The sequence below is a fragment of the Macrobrachium rosenbergii genome, chromosome 13 (assembly GCF_040412425.1).
Source record: "Macrobrachium rosenbergii isolate ZJJX-2024 chromosome 13, ASM4041242v1, whole genome shotgun sequence".
Taxonomy (NCBI): domain Eukaryota; kingdom Metazoa; phylum Arthropoda; class Malacostraca; order Decapoda; family Palaemonidae; genus Macrobrachium; species Macrobrachium rosenbergii.
The window spans coordinates 64,426,062-64,452,005 of NC_089753.1; positions in this window are offsets into that span (position 1 = coordinate 64,426,062).

The following is a 25,944-nucleotide window of genomic DNA, read 5'->3' on the forward strand; positions in this document are numbered from 1 at the left end:
ATATATATATATATATGTATATATATATCTATATATATATATATATATATATATATATATATATATATATATATATATATATATATATATATATATATATATATATATATATATATATATGTATATATATATCTATATATATATATATATATCTATATATATATATATATATATATATATATATCTATATATATATATATATATATATATATATATATATATATATATATATATATATATATATATATATATATATATATATATATATATATATCTATATATATAATATATATATATATATATATATATATATATATATATATATATATATATATATATATATATTATAATATATCTATCTATCTATATATATATATATCTATTATCTATATATATATATATATATATATATATATATATATATATATATATATATATATATATATATATATATATACATATATATATATATATATATATATATATATATATATATATATATATATATATATATATATATATATATATATATATATATATGTATATATATATATATATATATATATATATATATATATATATATATATATATATATATATAATATATATATATATATATATATATATATATATATATATATATATATATATATATATATATATATATATATATATATATATATATATATATATATATATATATATATATATATATATATATATATATATATATAATAATACACAATAATACATATATATATATATATATATATATATATATATATATATATATATATATATATATATATATATATATATAAATATATATATATATATATATATATATATATATATATATTGTGTCATAAACTGGGTCCTCGTGTTGATGGAAATTGAATAATAATTTATAATCATAGACTGCCTTCGTACCAAGATTATGAAGAAAAATGAAAATACTGGAAACTTACCATAGAATCTTCCTTGATTTACGTAAATAATGAAGGTCTCCATTGGAATTAGAATTAGAATTCTTTTACAAACAGAATGATCAATAATGCAGTCATTTACAAATACGCAATGTAAATATGAGGGGCCACAGATACAACATCCCGGTCATAACAAATGACTGCTATGCTAAAATGCATCCATTCACAGACAACAACATAATGGAGGGGATGAATTCCAGGATAGTGGCAATTAGTTTTTCAAGATGATTTCTGTGTGGGCAACGGATTTTTGCGATCAGGCTGCGACCAGGAATGATTGCGAAATTCGGATGGTAGTCATGAACGAGTTGGGCATAGATTTGCAGACTAGACCAGATAGGATGGCTCCTGGAAGAGAGGTCAGGAGTTAGTACAAACACAGGGGAGAAGGAAATCTCCCTTGCTAGTAAATAAACACAATGAATCTCTGCACTTGGGAGGAATTGCTCACTTGAGTTACTTAAATTAATTCTCCCTTAATTTACACTATGGAGGGAATATTTGAATACTCGTACTTATGAATCAGGTTAGGTTGATTTCAAAGCAAGTCATGGGGCGATTCATGGGCGGCTCGAATTAGGTTGACTTAACAAAGGGTCCTCCAGCATGGTTTGGTTGAACAAATCCTCGAAGGTGTTGCGCTGGGCCTGTAGATGCTGTGCTGACATGTACGACTCAGATAGTTACAGAAGTTAGTTTTCGCCAGCGTAAAGGAAGAAGTGCCGAACATGTGTCTCGGACGATAGGTATGTGTGGAGTGGGATGCTTTCCGGGAAAACAGAGCGCGCATTCCACCGTTGTTTGTTTCACAGTCTCAGTCTACATCGATCTGCAAAGAGTCATACAGCCAGCAAAGGAGTGGAGAAAAATTAGTTCTTAAGATTAAGTATTTAGAGGTTAAGGTCCTATCTATCAAACAGCCTGGATGGGCCTTCCATTCCCCTAGACGATCGGCCACTCCTATCGCATGATGGTGGGGTGAGGGGGTTTTCCCTTTGTTGACCGTGTAGTGCTTTTGTCGCACGTAGCCATATTATGACTATTTATCACATCACCGTGATTCATATACAATCAGAAAGCTACAAACGTCCTTTAATATCCAATTCACTCTACCTCGGAAATAATATATTTTCATATATGAATCACGGTGATGTGATAAATAGTCATAATATGGCTCGTCGACAAACGCACTACACGGTCAACATGGCAGAGGTGGGTGGATATCGTCTCCTAACGCAAAACACCTGAGTTCGACGGGTGAGTTGAGGGAGATGTTATTCACTTATACCTCTCTTGTGGCCGATTTCGTTAGTGCGTCACTGTAGTCCTGATTCCTCGTCCTTCGCTGGTTCGATCCCACGGGACGGTGGACTTATTATCAACTTAAAAATTCCCCTTCGGTAACATATATGAAAATATATTATTTCCGAGGTAAATTGAATGAAGAAGTTTGACCTTTCTGATTGTATATGAATCACGGTGATGTGATAAATAGTCATAATATGGCTACGTCATCCACCACCGGTCAACATGGCAGAGGTTGGTGGATATCGTCTCCAAACACAAAACACCTGAGTTCGACGGGTGAGTTGACGGAGATGTTATTCATATACCTCTCTTGTGGCCGATTTCGTTAGTGCGTCACTGTAGTCCTGATTCCTCGTCCGTCGCTGGTTCGATCCACGGGACGGTGGACTTATTATCAACTTAAAATTCCTCGGTAACATATATGAAAATATATTATTTCTGAGGTAGAGTGAATTGGATATTGAAGGACGTTTGTAGCTTTCTGATTGTATATGAATCACGGTGATGTGATAAATAGTCATAATATATTTCGTCGACAAAGCGCACTACAGGTCAACATGGCAGAGGTGGGTGGATATCCTCCAAACGCCAAAACACCTGAGTTCGACGGGTGAGTTGGCGGAGATGTTATTCACTTATACCTCTCTTGTGGCCGATTTCGTTAGTGCGTCACTGTAGTCCTGATTCCTCGTCCGTCGCTGGTTCGATCCATGGGACGGTGGACTTATTATCAACTTAAAAATTCCCCTTCGGTAACATATATGAAAATATATTATTTCCGAGGTAGAGTGGTGGATATTAAAGGACGTTTGTAGCTTTCTGATTGTATATGAATCACGGTGATGTGATAAATAGTCATAATATGGCTACGTGCGACAAACGCACTACGGTCAACATGGCAGAGGGTGGTGGATATCGTCTCCAAGCGCCAAAACACCTGAGTTCGACGGGTGAGTTGACGGAGATGTTATTCATATACCTCTCTTGTGGCCGATTTCGTTAGTGCGTCACTGTAGTCCTGATTCCTCGTCCGTCGCTGGTTCGATCCACGGGACGGTGGACTTATTATCAACAAAAATTCCCTTCGGTAACATATATGAAAATATATTATTTCCGAGGTAGAGTGGATTGGATATTAAAGGACGTTTGTAGCTTTCTGATTGTATATGAATCACGGTGATGTGATAAATAGTCATAATAAGGCTCGTCGACAAGCACTACACGGTCAACATGGCAGAGGTGGGTGGATATCGTCTCCAAACGCAAAACACCTGAGTTCGATGGGTGAGTTGACGGAGATGTTATTCATATACCTCTCTTGTGGCCGATTTCGTTAGTGCGTCACTGTAGTCCTGATTCCTCGTCCGTCGCTGGTTCGATCCCACGGGACGGTGGACTTATTATCAACAAAAATTCCTTCAGTAACATATATGAAAATATATTATTTCGAGGTAGAGTGAATTGGATATTAAAGGACGTTTGTAGCTTTCTGATTATATATATATATATATATATATATATATATATATATATATATATATATATATATATATATATATATATATATATATATATATATATATATATAAGATGTAATGTAAGATATAACTAGAAATTCGGAATAAAGGGACAAAGAGAGAGAAACCTTTCAGTGATAGACATAGATAGATAGAGAGAGATTTTTAGAAACAAACAGAGAAAGAGAATAGAGAGACAAACAGAGAAAAAGGAATAAGTTTGTAGTTTGATGACAAAGCTAGACCTAAATGCTTATTCGCCTTGTATCGAGGCCAACAAAAGGTGTTCTGTTTTAAACGCCTGGGTTCAGTGATGTTTTAGAACATAAAGCAAAACACGAGTTGTGTCGTGGTTCAGTCATTATGACTGTTCTAATCGAGTTCGTAATCACGAGGAATTCATAACGCACGGCTGCACATATTATTAGTGAGATGAATAGCCACCGAAATTATAAGTTTGATGGCGTCAAACTGCCTTTTTGAAGGCGAAGTTTCCAGAAGTCCACCTGGGCGTGGCTGCCTCTAGATTAGCCTAACCAATAAGTATCTGCAGGGCCGGACTGAAACCAAGATTCCGCCTACAGAGGGGTGGGATAACAACTTTCAAAATTCATTATCAAGTCCAGTTGAGAAGCAGAGAAGCAGAGAAGAAGAGAGAGAAGAAAGGACAGCAGAGAAGGTAGCAGAGAAGCAGAGGGTGGGGTTGTAAGCCTCACTAACTGTGGGTTGATAGAAGAAGACAGACTCACATTTGACACTCACTGTAACTTCGCACTGCAGTTCATTTGTATATTACTGTAACTTTATTATTGTTAATGAAGTAAAGAAACCACATTATGTCTTCTTCAGTCTTCTGTATCGGAAAATACGTCACTACATAACAAAGCCACAACGGCAAGCATCTCTAAAGAAAGTAATCCTCTTAACTTGACAATGAATAGCAGGAAGAAGAATAAATAAATAAAGAAAAGACATTACATAAATGGTGGCAGCTGAAGCGGATCCAGAACAAAGACAAATAGTGCAGTGCAAGTGTGAAAGACGCATACGAGACTTAAAACAAGATTTTCTGCAAACATATCAGTCAAAACAAATGATGAAGTACCATCAATATTGGCGAACGACAACTAGTAAAACAGAAACAACAACCCAAACGTACCAGTCAAAAACTTCGTAGAGTATCCTTTTTACAAAGCAACAGCAACAACTGTGAATGACTGAACGTCTTGGCGTTCAACGCGAACGTATCCCCGGACGTATCTCAGCGCAGTGGAAGACCGTGTCCTGAACGTTTGAACTGAACATCGGGAACGTTGGCAACAAAAGCAGTGAACGTCGGCAGCGAAAGCAGTGAACATCGAAAGCAGTAAACGTCGGCAGTGAACGCTACAACGAAATTGTGTTGGTCGTGAAAGTGATAAAAGGGCAGTGAGCGAAGCGTCTACAGAAAGCAACGAATATGACGCAATCGCATAAGTGAAAAACTGTTGACAAACCCACAACAGTTTACGACTGGAATGCGGCAAAAGAAAATACATAAGTTGGAAAATTAATTTCAAAAGTTCTCTCTCATTGAGTGTATTTTTTAATACCCTTCAAAAGGTAATCCAATATTTAGCTCAATTAGGCCAAAATATTTTCATCCTTAGATTTGCTTTAGTGGATATTGGCAAGCATTCTAGATGAAGAATCGAAAGAACTGCAGCCTTCAATAACATGTGAACATTTATACAGTTTGAAGTAATGCCATTTGACTAACTATCCCATTAACATTTGTCGATTAATGCTACAAATTGTAGGGGACATAGAGAATGCTGCAGTATTTCTGTAATGATGTAATCATTCTTATAAAGACTTAGAAAGTCACCCCAGAACATTAGACATGGTCCTGGAGAGACTAAGAATTGCAGGACTAAAAATAAAAATTAAAGAAATGTCAATCTATTAAATTTCTTAGAATACTGGTCATGTAATTAGTAGAAGATGGACTACACATGCAGGCAGGTAAATAAATGAACAGTTGATTACCCCAGCTCCCACTCAATTTGAAAACATTTAGAAGGTTCCAAAGTGGTAGGTTATTATAAACCTTGTATAAAGGGTTTGCTACTATACAAACTCTTTAGAAGAACTTACCAAAAGGATAATATTAATTATGAATGGAAGGATGAACAAAAGAAACAGCCTTTTCAAACACTAAAAAGAGCAAAATGACCAGGAACCCTGTTCTAGTTTATCCAGATTTTTCTCAAAGACTTCTACTTAGTTTCTTGTGATGCTTCAAGTACAGGACTAGGAGTTGTATTGTTGCAAAAAGGCAAAAAAAACTAGAATGAGAGCAGTATATTAATATGCTGGGTAGAGTTTTAAATCCAGAGGAAAGAAACTTCAGCACCACAGAAAAAGAGAATGTTTAGCTTTATATTGTTTAAAGAAATTTAGACACACCTAGGTCATAAGGTTAATGCTTACTGATCACAAACCCATTGGCACTGGCTTTTCTAAAAAGAGAGCCTTACCAACAACATGAAGTTCAATAGATGGTTCATTAGTGTATTAGAATTTGCCCCAGTGTTCAGATATATTCCAGGGAAATTTAACACCTTAGCAGATGCATTATCCAGATCTCAAGAAGAAACAGAAAAATGCATTACCACTAATACCTTTTGTTTTAGTTGTCAGGTAGTAGATTTAGATCTAGAAAGAGTGAAAACACAACAAGAAAATGATGTAGAAATCAGACAGATAGTAGGACAGTTAATGACAGATGAATCTTTAAAACCTGATTTTGAATTAAATGGATTGTTGTATAAAAGGCCAACAGAGAAGAATGGTTGTTCTCGTCTATACATCCCAAAAGCACTAATCAGAGAAGTTTTAGAATTAACACATTCATATAAGTTAGTAGGACATACAGGAATTAAAAAGACAAGCAGAATCATAACCATAAATTATTTTTGGCCACATTGTACTGAAGATGCCAAAAAATTTGTACAGAACTGTGTAGTTTAAAATAGAAATAAGGGTAAAGTAAATTTTAAAGCTCCACTTGAAAAATATCCATCAGAATTAAATCTTTTTCAAGTGGTCACTACGGACTTTTTAGATCCATTCCCAACCACTATTAGAGGAAACAGAGAAATATTAGTTTTCTTATATTATTTAACTAGATATGTAGAAAGAAAATTTTCAGTAAAAAAATAGGGATGCAGCAACAGTTGCAGAAGTTTTGGCCCTAGAATTATCACAAGACATTCATGTCCTCAAGTTCTTTTTTCTATCAACATGCTGCTGAATTTACTAGTGATCTTTTAGAGAAAATATGAATTTTATGCAATAAATAAATGTCAAATAACAGTTTATAAACCAAGTTCTAATGGAGCAGTAGAACGAATCCACCTGTAAATAAAGATGTCCTGGAAAACTTTAATGAGCCCACGGACAGAAGATTGGGACTTATCATTAGAAGACACAATTCACATTGAATAATACTCGTAATGAGACAATAGAGAATCCCCACACTTTTTGCTATAATGGTTATCAGAAAAGAATACTCTAACATTATTGTGACGATGCACACCACCCAGACATACTCAGAGTAACTATGATGACTATATTGCATGGAAAACCAGACGCTCTACTGAGATTATCATGAAACAAGGAAAATTAAAAGAGGGTCATATATCATACCACATAATAAAGGTACTCATTAAACCAGATATTAAAGTAGGTACTCAAATTTATGTACAAAAATCATGCTCTGAAGGCCAAAATGTGCTGGTATTCTCCTTAATTCACTGGACCATATAGACAGAAGAAGTGCAAAAATTAAACAAATATAGAGGAATCAATGAAAGTGACTAAAGAAAAAAGTAGTTCACTGAATCGTATCATAGTAAAAACAGCATCCATTATTCCTCTGAAGATACAGATAACACAAGACATGAAAATGGTGTGGATAAGGTTGAAACCTGAAGATATAATTCATGAAGCAGATAGAGTTAATATGTATATAATCTATAATATATATATATAGAAGATATATATATATATATATATATATATATATGTATATATATATATATATATATATATGATATATATATATAAGAGTATATAAATGTAATCTCATGTAAAGATGTATACATGTGTAGAAAGTCTGATAAAGGTCTATTCTACAGCTACTAAATGCGGCTCATTCCTATAATAGTTTTGTTTGGACTCATTTCATCACAAGTGGAAATAAGAAAGGGATCTTTGTTGAAAAGACATGGTAGCGTCAAATGGATTAAGGACTGAGGCATCATAAAATAGACATATCACTGCGTTAAGTAAATGAGTAAAAAAGTTAAACGACATACAACAGATTATTGGGGAGACTTCTGCAAAAAGGATAATAACAGTGTTATTAGTTTTGTTGGAAAGCTATGCAGAAATAGAAATGACTGTAAAAACCAGATCAAAGGGATCCCTCTCCCTACCTTCATTGGAACTGGCCGTTTTGAACACATTATTCGGGGTAGCCATTAAGAATCAAATGTTGAACATGAAAACAAAGAATTGACAGACTAGGAAAAGTGGGGTGCAGCAAGAGGAACAGTAATAAATAAAGTAACTGTGCTCTAAACCAGAACACCGAACAAATAGAAAACTGGAAAGCTTATAAACAGTCAATGAAGGTCAGTGTCGGACGAACTGAATAAATTAGAAAATACACTGTGTTTGAATGCTTTCGCTTTAGAAAGCGAAGTTGTGTTGCAAGAACACAAAAGCAAGTTTGAATGCTATTTACTGGCTTGCCAAAGGTATTCTGAGTCCAACATAATAACCTTCTAAAGAACTTGATGACATACTAAGTTTATATCATGCGGAAAAACACTTGCCGCCACTGGTAGATGCGCTGTATTCTTGTATTACACCTAATAAGTGTCAAAGTACTTTAATTAGATTATATTGATTACCTTTCAATACCAGATCACAACACCTTAATCACATTGTATCCTCTTTTCCCACGATGGTTCATAACCAACCTGTCATTCATAAGGGAACAATCAAACATTTACATTAGAAGAATGCTTTGTTGTTGTTTATTCGTGAAGAACAAAAGCTTTCAAGAGTGTAGCTTTGTTAAAAAAGAACAAGAGTATATATGTGGGGATTTTCACAGTTTTTATGTAATGCAATGCTTAGCCATGTATTCAAGAAATTGTGTTATATCAAACCAAGAATAGATATATGTACAACTAATTATGATAGTAAGCTTGAAGCTTTGCTTATAGATGATGGGGTTTTTGGGTTTTTTATAGAAACTGTTGTGGCTAAAGTTAAAAGTCACAACATAACTACAGAGGTAAAGTTTAAGAATTTTAAATCTTTTACATCCTGTCAAGTAATTATCCCTAATAAATTGTACTACGAACCTTAAGTTTTCACAAAATACACCTTCAATAAACATAAAGTCGTATGGTGAATTATTCACAAGCAATTGAAGAATTTGAGTTGTCTCACCAGCGAACTTGACAATTTGAAACAGTTGATGAATTTTGGAACTACAAAGAAACTGTTCCCACCAATTTTATCTTTGTTCAATCTGATGCAATAGTGGTGTTTACAAGTTTTATCCATAATTATAGTAAGGAATCTTGTGATCAGAAAAGTACAAGAGATTTTGATAATTAAGAGGAACAATACTGATAGTTGATGTTAACATCATGTATACAGTATATTAATATTGTTTTATTTTTTTTTCATGCAAATGAGGTATTATACTTTTATTGTGTTTGATTATATTTTAGAGCGATGCTTTAATACACATATAGTTTTTACTCCAGAGTTGGAGAAACATTTTTTTTGTTATGTCATTTTATTAACAGTTGAATTTTTTAAAAATATTATATGGGTTTTGTTGTTTAACATTGAGGACAATGTTTGGTAGATGACCGAGTGATGTACTGTAAGGATATAACTAGATATTCGGAATAAAGGAACAAAGAGAGAGAAACTTTTCAGTGATAGACATTGATAGATAGAGAGAGATTTTTTAGAAACGAACAGAGAGAGAGAGAGAGAGAGAGAGAGAGAGAGAGAGAGAGAATAGAGACAAACAGAGAAAAAGGAATAAGTTTGGAGTTTTGACTGTAATTTCATGACAAAGCTAGACCTAAATGCTTATTCTTATTGTATCGAGGCCAACAAAAGGTGTTCTTTTTTAAACGCCTGGGTTCAGTGATGTTTTAGAACATAAAGCAAAACACGAGGTGCGTCGTGGTTATGAAGCCATTATGACTGCTCTTAATCGAGTTCGTAATTACAAGGAATTCATAACAAAAACCGCATGGTTACCTTGGGATAAATAGCCACCGGAAATTATGTTCCGGTGGCGTCAAGCGACCCTTGAAGGCAGTGTTTTTCCAGAAGTCCACCCAATGGGCTGTCTTTAGATTACCCCAACCAATTACACTACAGGCTTTAACTTAAAACCAAGATTCCGTCTATAGAGGGGTGGGACATAAACTTCCAAAATTCCTTATCAAGTCCAGTTGAGAAGCAGAGAAGCAGAGAAGAAGAGAGACGAGGAAAGGACAGTTGAGAGATAGCAGAGAAGCAGAGGGTGGGGTTGTAAGCCTCACTAACTGTGGGCTGATAGAAGAACACAGACTCTCACATTTGACACTCAATGTAACTTCTGCACTGCAGTTTGTATACTACTGTGTAACTTTATTATTGTAAGTTAACTAGTTTAAAGAAAACTACTTTGTAGTCTTCAAGTCTTCCTGTATCGGAAAATACGCTGGCTACATAACAAAGCCACAACGATAAGCATCTCTAAAGAAAGCAATCTTTCTAACTTGACAAACGAATAGCAGAAAGAAGAATAACAAATAAAGAAAAAGACATAAATATATGTAACATATGTATGTATATATAAATATATATATGTATATATATATATATATATATATATATATATATATATATATATATATATATATATATATATATATATATATATATATATATATATATATATATATATATTAACTGACCAACCCAGCACTGCCTGGGAAAACTCTGAATGACAACCAATAAAGCTCTCTCTCTCTCTCTCTCTCTCTCTCTCTCTCTCTCTCTCTCTCTCTCTCTCTCTCTCTCTCTCTCCTTCCCGTTAAGATAGTTGGTTCAATTACTTTGCATTTTTCACATTTTATATTTCACCCCTTCAGGGCTGAACTTAGACTTAAAGGTCATCGGGAGTGTCTCTTTGCAACCTAGAGGAACTTTGCATGATTTTCAGATACTTAGGATTCAGGAGAATGAAATGCAGATGTAAAAAGTTATGCAATTAATAGCAATAAATATTCTGAGATGCTGGTGGCAAAGAAAATTAAGGGGAAATAAAAAAGAGAAGTGACGAGAAGATACATCGTCATTCAGATGGACTGGATATGACAAGGTTTTAGGAGTATATCTAAGAAGAGATTCAAGAAAGTAAATACAACATTGCAAATGCTGCAAGGAATAGGAAAGAGACTACCATGGCTATGAAAATAATAATAAATAATGACAACTTTTCCTCTCTTTGCTTCATTTTCTTAATATTAGGTTTTCCATTTTCTTCAGCTTTCCATTTTATTTCCGATTTTGTAGATCATATCTGTTTTAACCTACAATCTGTACGGTTGTCGACAGCGTTCACCAGTCTTTCGTTGTCATCCCTACTTGCGAAGCTGCTCTCCTACTCAGGAAAGCCGTCTGTTTTGCAAACAAATAAAATGAGATAAATAAACCATGAGATGAAACTCACGTGGGCCTTCCCATCACAAAAGCCAAAACGTTTGGCGAACAGTTTGAACTTCCGCTAAAGTGTCACTTAGCTAGCATTCGTCATCAACAGTCTTCCAGTTGCATAAGGTCTGATCTTATTTACCCAACTTCGATTTAAGTGCTATCTTTAAGCTTTTATTCTCTCTTACAAACTCTAATCTATCGAATGTCATGGCAACTTCTCCCTGTACCTCATTCGACAAATCACTTTCCTAATATACAAAAGTATACAAAAACAAAAAATATCTCCTAGCTGTCTGCTCTTCTGACCCTTAACCTGATTATTCCGATTTGTTATTTTTTGCCGTAGCCTTTTTGCAGTCGAGTACAGAGTTAATCCATAAGTTTTATCGCTGTTTCCATGTAAGTTAAAAAAAATGGATATATTCTTAGACGGTTTTGATTATTAACTTGATCGCTCCGTAATTTTCAAGAAATAACAAAGTTTCACATTAGACTCCTTTTTTGAATTAATCAAATTACAGTTTTACCTCCTAAAATTTTCTTTTCATTGATGCAAAAAAAGTCCTTTCCAGAGGATTATCTAAGAAATTCAGTATCCTTGGCTTCCCTAGAATGGTATGCATAGAACATGTTTGCAAAGGTTTTTGGGAACTATACCTAATGTTTCAAATAAACTTATAAAATCCTAATTAAATGTTTTCCAAGTTTTTCACTCATCTCATCTTTCTTGTTTGCTTGATTATTACTGTTATTTTTTTTTTTTTTTTGCTGTGGATAATCCTCACCTTCTGCTAACCTTCAAAGAAAACTGTCACGAAATTCCGTTTCAATAATTAGAATCTGAAAATTCTGAAAATAAAGCGATTGCAGATATGGAAATTTTATTTCTTGAAATATATACTAAATATGTGCAAAAGTTTGTCGTTGTGAGTAAGAATTAATATTTTTACTTGATATACGGCAAGGTACAAGAGGGACTTTTATAGATTATATTTATCTCTTCGTATAAAAGTCATTCTGATAACCTCTCCAAGTAAACAAAATTAAAATATAACCATTCTACCACTGGTAGCTTTTGGTTTCGTTATCCACTGCTCATAAATGGTACGAAAGTCGTTTGACAACAAGCCAAATTAGGTTTTCCTTAATTAAATGTTTTTTTTCGAGGTTCCATTATTTATTCTATAGCAAAATAGAGGGAGCACAAAGACACCAAAGCAATTGTATCACTGATTAAGAAAATTAATCCATAGTCCATCATCAGTGTAAAGAAATGGGACACTTTCGAACACTTGGCATTACTCTGTAGTTTCGATAAATCTTTACTACTAAAAGCTACTTCCAAATTTCCTAAGCTCCTCATTAAAAATTTTTTTTGCTGTTCCATCATTCGCATGTGTCCTGCGTCGAATGGCCTCAGGGTAGAACGCGCGTGCTTTGCAACTACACAGCCTACAGATCAGGGCGCGTAATTGCCAATTAGCCCCTGAAAGCTCGAGTGGCGGGCTTTAACAAACAGTGACATGAATGCAAATAAACTGGGTAGTTATCGTGATATTTCGACATTTTTGGTACCAGCCACAAGTTTTTTCCTTTACAAATCAAAAATAATTTTCCCTTTTCGAATAGGCGCGGTCTTTCCAATTAATTTTATTTCATTTCCTCCTTGATTCTTGCTTCGACATTTCGTCTGTTTTGTCTAGTTAACTAGCTTTTATACACAACTTTATCATTTACTCTGAAAATTAATTGATTATCCTCTTCTTCCGTACTAATAAATTAAAGGTATTCGGTAGCGCTCGAAGACATTTCCTTTGAAAAATGTGAAATTGTTTATAAGGATTCTCCCTCTGCCTTGTATTGATAAGATAGTAGTTAGTGGCATTTGCCTTAGGCTTAGCTGGTTCGTTCGTAAACTGGAGAAAGTCACACATCTCTGATGAACGAGAGCTATAGGCGAATGAATAGCATCCCAGGATCATTTGAAAATATAACGCAAAAGTTCTGGACTCAGCAAACGGTAGAGTTTTAGCTCTTTACAAAATTCCCTAAATATCAAGTCTGTATCACAGTAAAGGTAAACAAATTGATGTCCCTGAGTTCTCTGATTTTCATTCAAAACATTAGAAGATAAACTTCCTATTCCCAGCGTACTGTTACATTTTAAATACAACTGGTCTACCTACATTAGTCGAATCTTTAGTTACGTACATACTAAGTCGTTTCCCTCGATTTCCATTTAAGATATGCTTTTGTATTACCAGGTATGAATAGAGATATATGTTAGCGGTTAGTAATACAAGACTATAACTGGCTGAATAGGTAGCAGAAGATTCACCAAAACTTTTGAATCTTCCACATTATAAAATCTTCCACAGCAGAGAAAATATTCTAAGAGAGAGAGAGAGAGATTTGAAATGTGTAATAAGCAAATATTTTACTTAGATGCCCTTTTAGCCAATCAGAAATCTTGCCTTAGCTTGCCCGGCCTTTCTATCCCAATGCAGTCAAGAGAGCTCAGTAATATTATTACTAGGTGGAGATGCTGAATGTGTTAAAATGCTTAATATCTTATCTCGAAATTAATGTATTTACATTGTTTTGTTAACACTGAAATCCGAAATCAGGAATGCACATAGTAAATAAGAAAATAGAGCTCCCAAAGTTTTTTTTATAGACAATATAGTGAAACCACTTTAACTGTCTGTAGAAAAGTAATTTCAAGAAAAATTATGCCTCAAATTAGATTAGATTCTTGCACAATAAAACTGTGCGTGTTACTCCCTACGAATCCTTTGGCTTGAGCAAAATAATTTTTCTAGTTAAATCGAACCTCAAGAATTCTTCAGTCATATAATATATTAGGACTTTACCACCCTACATTCATTCTCTCGTTCGAGAACCATATTTCATCACCTCTGGTAAATAAGCCAATGAAATCAACTGGAATTTCTTATGGATAGCCTTCCGACAAAAAAGCCTTGGAGGTCTGGGTGCCCCATTTTGGCCAACGTGTCTTCCGTCCATTTGCAAACGGGTATTTGTTACTGAAGGATAATCTCGTTTATTTTTATATGGATGTCATTTCGTACAACCTTTTCTAATTACTTCCCTTCGATAGAAGGTTAGGGGAAAGGAACTCCCCTCCGTGTGATTTATGGCTGGAAAATTCGACGTTATCTCTCCTTATTCAGTCTAATATTTCTCCGGACGAGGTAATGATCATAGTAAGAAAAGAAGTGAATCTTAATTTGACTTGGAGCGTGCATCTAGCGATTTCAACATAAAATTTTCATTTTCATCACTACGATGTCTTACATCTTTGTGTAATCCTGAATATTCACATTATTTGAATGAAAATTAAATCACTCAAGGTATATATGAATTTTTCTTTTGCAATATCTCGAACTAATCACGATAATATTCAGCCAAATATTTCTTATGGCTCAACAACACGTCTTTGTCTGTCTGTCTGTCTGTCTGTCTGTCTGTCTGTCTGTCTGTCCTAACGGAATGTATATAGGTTTATAACATTATGCAATATGAGTGCCGTATTCTTTTCATTTCATGTGAAACAGGTATGATATTTTATGTTTTTAAACATATGATTTCTTCTTAGGAAGCAAAGCTTTGTTTTTCATGGATATAAGACATTAAACTATATAACATGTGAACGGAATCATAATTAAATGATTTTCTATAACATTTCTTTCACTCATTACCTTATTAAATGTAGTGACGAGGATAGGTAAAACCAGACATAAATCTGGCCAAATTTAATTAAAGTGTCATTGTAATACTGATGATAAATCACATTAGTTGTTATATTAATGGCCGAATATGTTGTCTACTCTAGCCCTCACAAATACAACAAAACTGAAGGAGTATCAGAGCATTAGGTATGATTTAATGATTTTGCTAAGTCAATCTTTTTAAGCCCTTTCAATATAAATTTGTTACATGTGTTTGTTAAACGTTCGTTACTAAGATTTTTGTTGGCATATATAGATGACGAGGCAATAAAACCACTTTAATGTCATCATCGAATAACCAAAGTGAGTTCCCTAGGAAAACAATTCTTCTGTATAGTAAAAAATAGCTTTAGTGGTTTTAAAACAAACTGACCTTATGCCAGCACGGGTTCTTCACTCAAAAGGATAATGGAACTGACTATCCGTATGCATGCATTAGAGCTATAAATGCATGTGTGATAAAAAAAAAAAAAAAGCTCTTCAAATAAGGATATGAAAATTAACTTCCGAGGTTTAGCGCAGAAAAAAAAGAGATGCAGTTCAACACTACATACTTGAGAAGTATAAATGTAAATGCATAAAAATGCTACTCATATTAGGGTTAAATAAAATTCACTTCAGAGATACAGTACTGTCCAGTCTTATATAGATTTCGGTAAAAACTCCTAAAAGACCAAGCAATAAAAGAAAGATAAATAAAAAGAGGGGGAATTTCAGAGAACAAACGAAAACAGCAATTGTTTCATCTGAGCGCTATTAGATAGGAAGTTGCGCAATGCTGTCTCTGTAACAAAATCACAAACTGCATAAATTATTGGTAATGGCTCTATCGTTCCTATCGTTCATTCAGTAGTTTTTGTCATACTTGCGATAAGCTCGCAAACACACGGAAAAGCAGCACTTGGAAAGAAGAATGCAAATGATAAAGGCACTTCTATCTAGAGCAGAAATAAACAAACGTTGTAATACAAACACAAATAATATATATCATGAACTCAAGCACTGGCTGGTCTTCAGACAACAAAAAACTACTCATCCTCTCAAAACTATTTTTTTATGAGATACGAGGGGCGAGTATTGTAGCCGGAGACTAGTGTGTCAATGGGTTTGTCAAAGGAATCAAAACAATATGTGGATCTTTCCTAGATAGTGGCCCCCAGCAAAGATCAGGCTTAGTTATCCAGGACTATTATTTCTTGGGGCCATTATCTTTATGATATTTACAGTCTTTTGTTTATGTTTTTACGGTCATCCCCAACGGGCTTGTGCTAAACACGCCTCAGAGGTGGTTACATACCTGGTTAAAACCCTTGGGGTAACTATCTAGGAAATATCCTAATATGTTAAGTCATCAAGGATTATTGTTCATTCCCACTGAGTTTGAGCTGAGTGAGCACTTCAGTGCCAACAAAGTGAGGCCTTTTCCTTTGACGATGGCTGGCGCACAGTGTTGGCGTTTAGATCCTCTTTCAGGGGCTGGTCGAAACTGCCGAGATCATAGTCGTTTAAGACAAGTTTAGAAATGAGAATTGTGTGCGTGATTAATACAGTTACATGCAGTATTTCTTATATTAAAACAATTTTTCCAAATATATAGACTATTATCGCAAGGGACTTAATTTCTTGTTATTCTACTACAGAAGGATTGTCATTGCCAAGAAAACAAAAGAAAAGAAGTTACGTAATTATCACATGTGATAATTACCGGTGAAATAGTGACAAATCTATGATAAGTATAATTTCACGAGACGCTTCCCTTGACTTTCAACGGTAACCTGTCTGCCACTGGTAATGCCATACTCGGATTACCTGACCAGAGTGTGAATGATGTGAGGGGAAACAAGTGTCATTTGAATAACCCTTTACACATTGATCTCGAAAGAAAAGAAAGTTTGCCGAAAAAAGGGACATTTCAGGGACCAACTTTTGCCTTCGTGAAAGCTCCAAGTCAAGGATGGGTTTGGAATTGTAACCAAGTCCAACACTGGAGGGGTTTCATCTCTCGACTTCCAGAAAAGTTTGGTGACGGGTTTGTAGTTCGGAGACCTGGCTTCTCTCTCTCTCTCTCTCTCTCTCTCTCTCTCTCTCTCTCTCTCTCTCTCTCTCTCTCTCTCTCTCTCTCTCCTTAATGAATGACTTAAAAAAAAAAGAACGTGAAAATTATTTATTAGTTTGAAAATAAGTATTTTCTGGTTTAGTGTACTTCAGACATTTTCAGAGGTTAATAAACACTGACGTTGTACTGTGGACGAAAATGACACCTCTTAAATGGAATTTCGGTAATTTTTGTCAACCTGCCTAACGAAATTTACAGTATATTACAAGACAGAAAGCGAGTGTCATCTTCTGAATACTTGAATGGAAAGAAATTAACTACATTTTTTTTTTAGCCACACTAAGTCTGGGACATTACTCCAGTTCAAAAAATTTTATCTAGCCCCTAATTTAATGAAGAAAATTGGATCCGCTTCAACAGTTGTAAAGTAAGTTAACTCAGGTAGTTTGGAAAATATGAAATAACAATCCTCAAAAAAACAATAATTATTTAACCCACGCTAAGATTGATATTTTTCCTGTGGGCTAAAGCAGCGAAATCTTCCGTGCTTGTGCAGGCTAGACATTTGACAACTGGTTTTAATTTCATTGTTATTGTTGTTGTTGCTGTTTTTTTTTTTTTTTTTTTAAGAAAAGCTCTGTCTTGAATATTACTATTACTATCATCTTTATTTTCTTCTGCTGGAAAATCTGCATTTTTAAAAGAAAGAGGCTTCAAAGAAAAAAGACAATGCAACTGAATTAATTGCACTTTCATCCTCTGACTACTACATGATGGCTGAAATACCTTTGTAAAAATGTGTGATGTTTCAAAGGTATCTCACAAACAATATGCTGACTTCGTCACTTACCGGCAACATTCCCTTACATATCTGACGTGATAAATTTTTTTACTTGCACTTTCGAGATTCTTTGGCATTGAAGTCCTCCTTCAGTGCCAAATATGCCACCCTATCCCTCTTTTTCCCAACACCAAATTCCCGCCCCCTCTAGAAGGTGAGCATTCTATGGATGGCTAACCTTCTTTACATCGAGCATCTAGAGCTCTTGGCGCATCATCAGACGAATACTCTGAAAGGCAGGCTTCCACCGAACAGGAGAAAAACAGAACAACTGAAGAGAAAAGTTGGGGAAAAGCAAACTGTAACAAAATATTTGAGAAGACAGCTCTTAAAATCTGATTAAAAATGGGTCACTGAAATTCACTCACAGGTCTTCCCATGCTCCTAAACAGGCGTCTTCCCGTCTTTTCTCCGGAGATGTCGCTAGTAAACATCAGCTTTATCAGTGTTTTGAGCAACTCATTTTTCATCTTTTCAATATTCTGTTTCTTGCGATCTTCTGTTGTTATTTATTAATTTTCTTCCTCTCCGCTTTTGCGTTTCTGTTTATTCATTAGTTATTTTAATTTGACAAATTAATATACACACTAATTGTGCCACTATTTTCTATTTAACAACCAAACCCAAAAGCTCGGAGTGTTGACTATCTTATTTATTTATTGTTTTTTTTTTAAGATGTCAAAAAAAAAGAGAACACAATATTTTTCTTAGTTCTAATACGAGCTGAACAGCATCCAGGATGTTTTTTATATCCAAATTTTCCTGGTTCCTTTACATTACTATTTCAGAATGAATGTTTGAACAAAGGAAAAAACCGACAGGGAAGTGTCTGACTTTGTTACTCTGAAAATGACCTTGATCTGAAAAGCCCAATTGTTTGAATAGGCGTTTTCAGTGTCTGAGAACATAACACACAATTACCTTCAGCTTTATAAGCATAACACTGAGAAATATAAATTTGAACAAATTACGAACATCAAAGAATGATGCAAAACAGAATTCTGGTAGAACACATAATCGGAAATCCCAAAAGTTCAAACTTGGAACTAAAAAATACAACACATATTCAGAGACATCAGACTGAACTGAACAACAAGTATGATGACAGGAAAATTTAGTGAATATCTTTGAATGGCCAGATCAAAAGGTTTTTTAGATGGATAATCCTTAAAAAAAATTTATACTTGAAAATAATAAAGCATATTGCAAAGCTTTTTCGAAAGGAAACATTGCAATGGACAGTACTGATGCTTTAGAATTTTTCAGTTTGCAAAATGTTTTATGCCAGAATTTTCACAAAAGATTTTTTCTCTCTCTATTATATTCCTAACCCTTTCAATGAGAATATAAAAACATTTATTTTCTGAGACTAGAAGTTATGCTGCAGTGTCGGATACGCCAATTCAAAGACAATTTACGTTACATTTATCAGTTTTTAATGGGATAATGAAAATTACTTAAATCGTGTCAATAAATATAAATATGTGCAGAAATAAGCTGGATTGCAACCCACTGGCTGTAGACTAATGTCTCCTTACCTTCAAAGTAAGTTATCCTAACCTTAATACAATGATATATATATATATATATATATATATATATATATATATATATATATATATATATATATATATATATATATATATATATATATATATATATAATTCTAACTTACATTGGACTAAACACCTGTCTTCCAAGCATAAAGGAAGTTGGAAGAGTCCAGGGAGTTAGCAATTCACCTCCACAGGCCATAAAAGAAGTTGGAACCTGACTTGTTTACTTGTATTCCGTACTTTTAAAGGTTTTCAGGGGTCTGGCGCCTAGCGCCTAACATACCAACGAATTTTACCCAACTTCCAAGAATCAGCGGTGGTTGTGTTATTTTATATCCATGTGTATGAGTATTTAGGATATTTAATGTACTGCATTTGATACATTTGTGAAAGTTTGGTTATTTATTTCCCATAAGAGCCTGAGCATACAACCACTGTGAAGATAAAAATGTCATCCAAAACGATAATGAAGACCCGAGGAACGTTAAATAAGCATCAGCTTAAAATTGAGAGTGGAATAGGGATTTCGGTGCATCCTCATATTTTAGGTAGGTTGTCAAGACTCGGAATCACAAAAGCTCCATACTTAAGATCAAAACGTGTTACAAAAAAAAAAAAAAAATCTGTATTGACACATTCAGCATTATTTTTCTTTACGAAATAGCATTTTGAAAGATCTTCTGTTATTAAGAAAATATCCGCCATACCTAGATATCAGACAAAATTAACCTACGTCAGATATTGAGAAAATCATTCCAGTAAATCTGCCTTTATTTGGTCAAAATAAATCAAAGGTCGGTTTTAACGTTATCTCTAAAACATATTATAAAATGGTTGTATATGTATTCCACTACAATTGGCTTCCATATTTCAAACATTTAATGTTTAGAAAAAACAGTCTCCTTGAATGTGGAAGGGAGGTGCCAGTGTCTCTTAACAGAGTTGGAACAGTGAATGTAAAAGTTAAGTGAGGAGCAGAGGAATATAAAAAAAACATGTGACATTGTTTCTACCATTAAAATCTAGTTCCACTGCGAAATCAGAGCACCGATGTTGACAGTAATTATCATGAGATATTCATCGGGCGTTAAAATCATATTGATACCTACGTTAGCACTAATTATTAGATGGCTAATGAATTAAGGTCTCTTTCTGAATAATGAAATTTATTGCCAACTCTGTCTTATACTATCTGAGTTATAGTTCCTCATTGGTGGGGTGGGTAGAGCTTTCGGCTAGCACGCTGTTGGCCAATGAAGAATGAAGAATTAGAGGAATTTATTTCTGGTGATAGAAATTCATTTCTCGTCATAATGTGGTTCGGATTCCACAATAAGCTTTAGGTCCTGTTGCTAGGTAACCAGTTGGTTCTTAGCCAGGTAAAATAAATTTAATCCTTCGGGCCAGCTCTACGAGAGCGGTTAACCAGCTCAGTGGTCTGGTTAAACTAAGATGTACTTTCTCTCTCTCTCTCTCTCTCTCTCTCTCTCTCTCTCTCTCTCTCTCTCTCTCTCTCTCTCTCTCTCTCTCTCTCTCTTCTAAAAAGGATGTTTTCTTCTCTGTGGTCTGACTTTGTTATGGAGAGCATCTTAATATCCTAGTGCGTTTGATGAAGTCAGTATGATTCTACCTCGAGATAATACCCCTGACCTCTAGAGAGTGATTAGTGCTGTCAGCGCACGGTAAGAGGATTACTTTTGTTAACTAGACGAGGAAAGAGTTACCCTGATGAAGCCTTTTCCTTTTCTGCCAGAATCTGATGGCCAGGAAGCCGGAATGAAAGGCCGCTTCAATATTCATTTTATATACACGATTTCTTGAACTTAGATACAGGCGTAAGAACTTCTGTTTCTCATCTTATTATGGAACAGAATCACCAGAACTGCATCCTCGTTTTTGTCGAAACTTGAAAAACGAAAGCTTGTTTTGGATTGGAGGTTGTTATGCCTACTAACTCTGCCATCGCAAAAAAACATTCTGTTTTTACGATAATAGTTTATAGTTAAATAAAACCATGTTTGTACAGAAACAAGTGTCTAGGACTGATGAACTCAAATAGATTAAGGAGACTGAGTTTTCAGTGAAAATTACATAAAAAGAGATTTGGATAATTTGAATTATAAGACAAAAGCTCTGCATCTGAAATAAGAAGCAGTGTCCAATTTTATAGATAATGAGATGAAGAATTATCAGACATAAGGGTGAAAGTATTTATTATAAAGATTTGGAAAAATATATTATCTATGTAACTGAACTTCTGAACAATGAAAAGGATCTAGGTGCTACAGGGATTATATCAGATCTGCATTACAATAACGAAAGTGTGAGTGACTGATTGATCAGGATGTGCAAATTATATCTAGATGAAGCAAATGTTGTAAAGGGATGATTAAGAGGAATAAGTGCTAATTTGTATCAAGGGAAAGTGGTAACAGTATAAAAATCATAGGGATGTCACATGCCAGAAAGTAAGGAAGATGCCATAATGATTGAGAGGAGGAGTAAGAGGAGTTTAAACAAGGAAAAGATAGGGTGGATGAAGCGTTCATTTTGAAACAGATATTTGAGGACCTTGAGAATAATGGAAAACCATATAAAATAAATTGAGGTTCAAAAGAAAAGGTGAGATGATGAAAGACATAGAGCGTAATCTGCTGGAGTTGATTAAAGTTCAATAATGACAGTAAGACACGTATTATGAATAATGGACAGGAGATAACTTTGGTGCAAAACTTTTCTGAGATGAGAGCGATTTGTCTCCATTCTAGTGAATATCTTCGTGGACTGGAGTACGTTAGTTGCTGATGTTTACGGATGATTTAATGTTGTTTAGGGATAGTTAGTGAAGAAAGACTACAGAGTCCAGTTAAAGTATGTGAGGGCATGATACAGGAACATGTTGAAAATAAATCTGAGTAATAGTGAGAATATGAGGGTTAAAGGAAAGTAGTAGGAGAAAACAATGAATATTAATATACAGTAGACTGTGGAGGAAGTAAAGTTGGTAGTTCCTTTGAGTTTTTGAGAGTAAATTTAATGGATAATGATAGTTTAAGGGAACAGATAAGTCACAGAGCAGGTGGTGAAAGGCAAGTAGCAGAGTACCAGCAAAAGACATAGAACCCAAAGTTTGAATGTTAAATGAGATGGTTAAGTCTGCTTACTGCTTTATAAGTGAAGTGCTGATATTAAATGTGAATACAGGAAAAACTCTCAAGGCTGCTGAGCTGAATATTTGGTTGGGTAGTGCAAAAAGGACGAAAAGAGTCAGGGGTGCCAAGATGCATGGATGATGTGTTACAAAGAGAGAAGAACATTCAGAATGCTTGGAGAATTTGGTCAAGCCAAGACAGCGGAGATCGGGGGTTGTTGAAAAATCTACGATTCAGAAGTGTTCAGAGAAGGGAAGGGATGACCTAGAAGTTCCTAAAGAGATGAACCACAGAAAGTATTGCAAACAAGTCGATTAAAATCAAGAGAGTAAGAGATTGCTCACAAAAACAGAAGTGAGCAGTGCAGAATGCTTATGAAGCGGCAAGTGTCATGGTGGATTTATATATAAGCGTGATATATATATATATATATATATATATATATATATATATATATATATATATATATATATATATATATATATATATATATATATATATATATATATATATATATATATATATATATATATATATATATATGAAAGCTCATAGGTCACAGATATTTTAGGAATTACACTATATATATATATAGTAGATGTTTGATTAATAAGTGTGGCTAAAGGCATTGGGAAGAACCTTTAGAGTATGTTTAACTGGTGTCTGGAGTGCATCCTGATTAGTAAAACTGTATACAAGTTGAATGCGTCAGATATTCTTGAGATGTGAGAACATCCCTGCCTAGCAACAAGACTTTGTGGGTTTGTTCACTGGAAATGTCCAGGTTCCGGATAATTCATTCATATGTATGTTTTTTTTGGGCAGAGCCCCAGGGTGTGAAGGGATTAGTTATCAAACAGATTGTCATTCAAAGGTCAACACCGAACATTAATAGAAGTCTTCAGTGAAGACTCCTTGGTTTGAGACCTGTCGATTAAGGCTGTGAACATAGTTATTTGGAGGTAGGAAACATTTTAGATTTCCCAAACTGTAGACTGTTTTTTTCATTTAACATATATCCCACTTGTATCATGCATTTTCTACATTGTGTGTATTTTATAAGTAACATGGGAGGAATTCCCATATCTTGATTTATATGCATTTGTTTAATAAAGATTTTAATTGACTTCTTCAGGTGTTTCACTGAGGAAGAGGTTAAGATATGCTCATTGGGAATGTACTGAACTTTAACTTATTTTGACCTATTGTAGGGGAACTATTTAGAGAGAATAATTACTTTCATATGATGAACTATAATGTGTTTGATTACTAGTGAACATTAGTATTCCATTTTATTTCATCTCTTGTTCCTTGCAATGCAGTTATGTTATATTATGGTCAAATAAATTATTTTTAGTAATTTTTGTTTCACTGTAGACCTGAGAGAGAGAGAGAGAGAGAGAGAGAGAGAGAGAGAGAGAGAGAGAGAGAGAGAGAGAGAGAGAGAGAAATAATGAGTGTGTGTATGTAAGATTGTACAAAGCCAGTAGACACTTGGATGCAGTTACTATCAAGCTAACAATAGATGAGATTTCTTGACTGATAACAAAGGCAACATGGTATTTTCTGTTTTGATCCAGTTACTATCGGACTAAACCCCTGTCTTAACAAGTCCAGGGAGTTAGCAATTCACCTCCACAGGCCATAAAGGAAGTTGGAACCTGAGTACTCCGTACCTAAGGTTTTCGGGTCTGGCGCCTAGTGCCTAACATACCAACGAATGTACCAAACAAAAACTTCTTTCAGTTTCTTCGAAGATGACAAGATTTTGTATAACTTGTAACAAAGGCAAGCATGGGATTTTTACTGCATTTGATACATTTGTGAAAGTTTCTCTGTGAAGATAAAAAGTTTTGTTCTATATAGATAGGTTGCCAAGACTCTCGAATATATATATATATATATATATATATATATATATATATATATATATATATATATATATATATATATATATATATATATATATATATATATATATATATGTATATATATGTATATATATATATATATATATATATATATATATATATATATATATATATATATATATATATATATATATATATATATATATATATATATATATATATATATATATATATATATATGTGTGTGTGTGTGTGTGTGTGTGTGTATATTATATTTCAACAGGATACCCTTCCCAAGTCAGCTCGCCTTTCAAGAACCTTGTTTTCAAAGAACTTAAAGCAAAGTAAAATAATTTTATCTCACTACTGACACTAACAGTCAGTCATGGAGAAATTGCTGCTTCTCTAAATCTCTAGTTATTATTTCCTTGGCAGCACTTTATCCCCTTTCCCTGAACTTGTGACTGCATAAGTCCTTTTTCCAGGTCACTAAGCCTCCCTTGGAGGTAATCCCCACTCGTCCCGTAGCAGAACTGAAAGTCAGACAGACAGCATGGCTCACAAACAACTCACAAGATCAAAGTCCTTACCACATGGTCAGCAGAGCAGCCCAAGAAGTCAAAGGTAGCGCACCAATGAGCCATAGAAAATGGGACACCTGGAAGAATGGGAAACTTAATCCAGCAGGAGGCATAAAATTGGCCACCCCACTAGCACTAGGCAGAGACACACTGTCCCCTTTGATCTCCGCTCCTTTAGAGAGCCTATTCCCCCACGTGGCTACATACTCAGTCCCATATATTTCCAGTGCCAATTTCCCTAATTATCCCCGCCCCCAACAATTCATTGGTACATCTGCAAGGGCTCATCTCTTTGGAATAAGGTAAAGTGCCAGGAACCTGTGGCTTTACCAGTCATGAAGATCTTTTCTCTTACTACTCATTTTCCTTTTCCAAACGCAGTTCTCTTATAGACCTGACTTGTTATTAATTTGTGTTCGTAAGTGATTTTCAACAGTGTTTACAATCGAGGAATCTTGGCGCCATCAGTGCACCCTCGCACCCTCATTTGTGCTAATTTCGCCAGGTAATCGTATGCATCCTCCATTGCAGACAGA